Raw genomic sequence first — 6,121 nt, 5'->3', positions numbered from 1 at the left:
TTCTTTTCTTTCCATTCCTTTTGTTTGGCTTGGCCCTTCCATCTCCCTCCTCCTTTCCTCTGCATCAGCACCCAAGGTCATCTACACCGAGAACCTGGGATAGTCCCCCATTTTTCTCCCGACTTAAGTGCTCTTAGGCCTACACATATGTATGTATCTACATATACAGGCATTCATTGTTTCAAAACATTGTCTTATAAACAGGGGACCACAGCCTCTCTCGCACCTGCCATTCATCAGGGAACAGCCCTTGTGGAAACCCCTCCTAGTCCTCTCGTTTCGTTCCACTTCTTTTAATAAATGGCTGGAGAATTTCCCAGTGTGGATGTGCCGAGGATGAGCCTTCACTTTGTTTAGGTTCTTGCCCTATGAACAGCGACACAGGGAACCTTCTTGTTTATCCTGGTGGACTTGAACCCATATCCTTAAATATGGGTATTCATATTTGATCAATTCTCAGGAGTACAGCTGCCACTAAATTCATTTATTCTTTTAAGAGATGTTGTCGTGGTGCTTTCCAAAAACTGGAGGAAGAGCAAGTCAAGGAGAGAAAGGATAAAATGCTTCCTCCCTGAATTTAAATTGTGTAGATTGAATGAGGGGACAGTGCAGGGTGAAGACCAACTGAGCTGACATTATTATTAGTTCTTCTCCTACAAACTGTGGACTCCCCTAGGTCACTCCTGGGCCTCTGTGGAGGGGGACTTTCACGGGTCTGGGAAAAGATATTTTTCTGTGATGTGCTTATTGTAGATATTTTTCTTTCTTTTTAAAAAAATATATTTTATTGATTTTTTACAGAGAGGAAGGGAGAGGGATAGAGAGTTAGAAACATCGATGAGAGAGAAACACCGATCAGCTGCCTCCTGCACCCCCCCACTGGGGATGTGCCTGCAACCAAGGTACATGCCCTTGACCGGAATCGAACCCGGGACCCTTCAGTTCGCAGGCTGATGCTCTATCCACTGAGCCAAACCGGTTAGGGCTCTTTCTTTTTTAAAAATATATTTTTATTGATCTCAGAGAGAAAGGGAGAGGGGGAGAGAGGGATAGAAACATCAATGATGAGAGAGAATCATTGATTGGCTGCCTCCTGCACGCCTCACACTGGGGATCAAGCCTGCAACCGGAGCATGTGCCCTGACCCGGGAATCAAACTGTGACCTCCTGGTTCATGGGTCAATGCTCAACCACTGAGCCACGCCAGTCCAGCCTTGTTGGTATTTTTCAAAGAATCAAATCAATATTTTAAAAGTTTTTTCATTTTAATATAGAAAATATCTAAATATCTCACATAAAGCCAAGTTCTTTGAAGTCCTCAATACCTTCTTAAAATAGTTTTTAAGTTGAGATTTAATTCGTATACCATAGGATTCACCATTTTAAAGTACAAAATTCAGCAGGTTTAGCATATTTACAAGGTTGAGTAGCCATCACCACCAGTTAATACCAGAACACTCATCACCCTAAATGGAAAGTCCATACCTACCCAATTCTCCTTTGTCCCCATCCCCTGCCAACCACTAATCTACTTCTGACTCTACTGATTCATCTATTTTGGACATTTCATATAAATGGGATCTCTTGTGTCTGGCTTATTTCATTTACCCTAATGTCTTTAAAGTTTAGCCATATTATAACATACATCAGGACCTTATTCCTTTTTATGGGTGACCAATAGTCCATTGTACCTATATGGCCCATTTCGTTTGTCCATTCATTAGCTGATAGACTTTTATGTGGTTTCCACTGTGGGTTATTACGAATAATGCTGCTATGAACATTTGTGCCCAAGTTTTTGTATGAATACATGTTTTTAGTTCTCTTGGTTGTATCCCTAGGAATAGAATTGCTGGGTCATATGTTTAACTCTATGTTACTCTATTTTTAACTTTTTGAGAAACTGTCAAACTGTTTTCCACAGCAGCTGCACCATTTTACATTTGAACCACCAGTGTGTAAGCATTCCAATTTCTCCACATCCCTGCCAACATTTATTTTCAGTGTTCTTGATTCTAGCCATCCTTGTGAGTATGATTCAGTAATTTTTAAGTGTGTTAAAGATTCTGAGACTAAAATGTTTGAGAGTTGTTTTTCTAACAAATAGCTTTAAAAACATTTAAGAAAACATTAAAAAAAAAGTTCAAACCAAGTTCATAGATACAGAGGGCAGATTGGTGGTTGCCAGAGGTAGGGGTGTGGGGGACAGGCAAAATGGGTAAAGATAATAAAAAGGTACAAATGCCCAATTATAAAACAAATATGTCTTGGGCATATAATGTACAGCCTGGTGAATATAGTTAATAATATTGCATTGTATATTTAAAAGTTGCTGAGAGTAGATCTTAAAAGTTCTTATTACAAGAAAAAGAAATTTGCAACTGTGTGGTGATGGATATTAACTAGACTTACTGTGGTGAACTTTTTGCAATATACACATAGATTGCATCATTATGTTGTACTCCTGAAACTAATATAATGCAAAAAACCTTAAACATAATAACCACCAATAACTCCACGATGTTGTGCAATACCAGGGAAATCAAGTTTGCCTGGAAGAGATCCAAGTTCCACCTTTGTACCAGCACAATTATTCAGTGTCTCCTTTAACTCTCAACCTGCCCTGTTTAGATGACAAATTATATAAACACCTTAGTTATGAATCTATGTTCACATGCCCCCAATTGATGTGAATATATCTTTTTACAATTCATTTATTGAATACGAGATCCAACGTTGCATTTGATTGAGTGAGGTGTCTTCAGAAACTTTTAATCTAAATCAGTTCTTCCTCTACTCTGTTTCTTTCATGCTAGTTATTTATTGATGAAACTGGGTAATTTGTGGAATTTCCCACATCCTTACCTTGGCTGATTATATTTTCTTGGTATCGTTTAATTTGTTTCTTTGTTCTCCATATTTCTTCCCATTGGGTAATTAGAACTAGATGTTCGATTAGATTTAGGTTCAAATTTGTGCAAGAATATTTCATAGATGGTGTGCACTTCCTATTGCATTGCATTAGGAGGCCCATGGTATCTGGTGGTCCCACTTTTTGTGATAAATCAGTGGGTTCAGGTTTTGTTACCTCAATACATCCAGCATAAAGTTTCCCATCAACATTCTACCCCATAATTGTAACAACTATAGATGATTGTTGCCTCCTCTCAGTGCTTCATTAGGAGTTGTGATTACTGACTTTCCAATTCTATCAGGCCTGTTGCATTTGTTACCTTTATAAACCATCTGGGCGTCTTGAAATATATAGCAGAATAAATGCTTGATTCCCCCCCCCTTCTAATTTACCAATTTTTAAAATAAAGAGTTGGTACTTAGCTGATCCAAAGGTAAATGATGAGAGATTTTTTTTCTTTTTGAGTATTTCTATGAACTCATGGATTTTGCCTATAGTTGATATATTTCTTTTTTAAAAATATATTTTTTATTGATTTCAGAGAAGAAGGAAGAGGGAGAGAGAGATAGAAACATCAATGATGAGAGAGAATTATTGATCGGCTGCCTCCTGCACACCCCGTACCCTGACCAGGAATTGAACTGTGACCTCCTGGTTCATAGGTTGATGATCAACCACTGAGCCATGCCGGCCAGGCTATAGTTGATATATATCTATCCAATAGTCATTATTCTTTTTTAAATCCAAATTGTTCCACCTTTGGCCAAATGGTGCCCCATCATCTTTGATCTTGGGGTCTTTTGACATAACCTCAGTAGTATTTGATAGCTACCTGGCTTTCTGGCATAATAAAATGCCACGCCATCCCTGCCCCAGTCCTGAAATCAATAGTTGCCTAAAGAAGTCCTGGTTCCTCTTAGTGGACAATGGCATTTAGATTATGAATTTAAAGACGAGGGTTGCTCACAATCATTAGATTGTCATTGCTTCTTGGCTTTTTCAGTGAACACAACTAGGATATATGTATTTTGTAGAAAGATAAAATTTAATCATAAATTCATACTATAATTGCCAATTCAAAATTTTGATTACAGAACTTATACCTACCTATACTGATTTGATATTTGTGTCTCTTTTATCTCTTACTGAAGACCTTGGTTTCCAACAATATTGATATTTATTTGCTATTTTATATACATGTATGTAAAATGTACATAATGTATAAAATAGCATCTAAATAACAATACTAGCGTTATTACTAACAAATATTATACCTACATGCAGTTTGGTCTGTTTGCTATTCTTTTTTGTCCTTAGGATATGTCACCATAAGGATATATAGTGAAAATAATGAGTTTTAAAGTCAGCTTCTTATTGTTCTGTGCAGTTATAGGAGTAACCCCATGAATACAGGGTGGAAAAAGGTAAGTTTACAGTTATGAGTCTGAAAAACACAGATTTTGTTCTTATATTTTTATTTATTATTGTATTATTTTCCATATAAACAACTGTAAACCTACTTTTGCCCCACTCTGTACTTCGATCAATGGCTTTTTTTCTTTTTAAAAATTATGTAAAACATGCACACGATTCCAAAGTCAAACTATAAAACACAGTATATAAAGTCTAGCTCCCATTCCCATTCCTTTCACCCTGTTCTCTTATGTGTGACCATCTTTACGAGTTTGTAATTTATACTTTCCTTGCTTCTTCTTTAAAATGTAAGCAAATGCACACATCTTTCTAAGAAGAAAGGCAACACATACTGGTACATGGTCTCAGCCTTGCTTTTTCACTTAATTTGTAGTAGAGTTCCACGGCCTTCCACAGAGATGGTCTTCATTCCTTTGTCCAGCTGCACAGAGCTGCATTGTGTGGGTGTACGGTGGTCTATTCAACCAGTCCTCTGTGGATGGCCATGTGGGGGTCACAACTGCATGACTTGAACTGTGCCAGGCGCTGAGGGTAAGTGCAGGGTGTCTGGCCTCAGAAAACTGTGAGTGTAGGGGGAGACCTCTGCAATACAAGTACTTTCCTCATAAGGGAGTGAGATCTTGGATCCACTTAGCACCAGGAACCCCTGGAACAGGGAAGACAGGCTCCCACACAGGACGGATGCAATAACTGTCTGTGGGTTGGCATCTTGCTGGTCCTTAGTATGGGAGAACCCCCTTGGGAGAAAATGATTTTTATCTCTATTTGAAATTGCTTAGAAAATCACGAGTGCCACCGTTTGGTCAGAAAAGGCAAGACCAAATGAAAGAGGCAGAGAAGGGCCCTAACCTCGATTCCCCCGAAAAGAGATGTAACTTAATACAGAAGCTGTGGTTTAACTACAAGCGCTAACATCTGTACAGTATATTTTAACACTGCGCAGAGTGCTCTGAGCAGTTTGCATATTTATTTAACTCCTTTATTTCTCATAACAAGCTTAAGTAGGGGCTAAATAAAAATTTAAAAAAAGAAAAGAAGGGGACATCTGTAATACTTTCAACAATAAAGCAACAATGCTAAAAAAATCAATGCCAAAAATATAAAATAAAGAGAGAAGTAGTGTCTATTATTTACCCGCATTTTACAGTTAAAGAAATTAAGGCACAGAGAGGTTAGCGAACTTTTTTTGCCCGAGGTCACACAGCGAGGGAGGGAGGGAGCAAAGAAGGAAACATTGGATACTTGCAAGCAGTCCCCTCTCCAAGGATGCTGAAATCTCTCCGCAGCCTCACCACTCGCTGGGGGAGAAGAACCTACGCGTGACATCTCCCTCCCGCCCTTCCTCCCCGGCCCCCCCCCCCCCGCCCCGATCCCCACAGGAAAATGCTTTGGGGGATTTCTATGCACTTTTGGGGGCTCGGAGGCTGGAGGAATCCCAAAGCCAGAAGGCGACCTGCTGGGTGCACCGCAGAGGCTGAGCCAGCCCGCCGGTCTGCGAGACAGCTGCCACCCCCGCCCCCACCCTCACCCCCACCCCCACGAGCCGGCTCTCCGACCCTCCCGGTGTCCGACGCCCATCTCTCTGCGCTCGTGCCCAGGCCTTGGCACCAATGAAGTTTGCTATCCCGGGCTCCTCCTATAAAAATATATGAAGCCACGTACGAACTTCCAAAGTTGTTGAGGTACGGGGACCGGCCTTCTACTCTCAGAGAACCCACTGCAGACGCCCTGTGAGACCGGCTGGGACGAGAGGGTTGTGGCTCCCTTCCTCAT

This window comes from Myotis lucifugus, unplaced genomic scaffold (assembly GCF_000147115.1).
Source record: "Myotis lucifugus unplaced genomic scaffold, Myoluc2.0 scaffold_26, whole genome shotgun sequence".
NCBI classification, from domain to species: Eukaryota; Metazoa; Chordata; class Mammalia; order Chiroptera; family Vespertilionidae; genus Myotis; species Myotis lucifugus.
The sequence above is the reverse complement of the archived record's forward strand: the minus strand, read 5'-3'. Positions refer to the sequence as shown.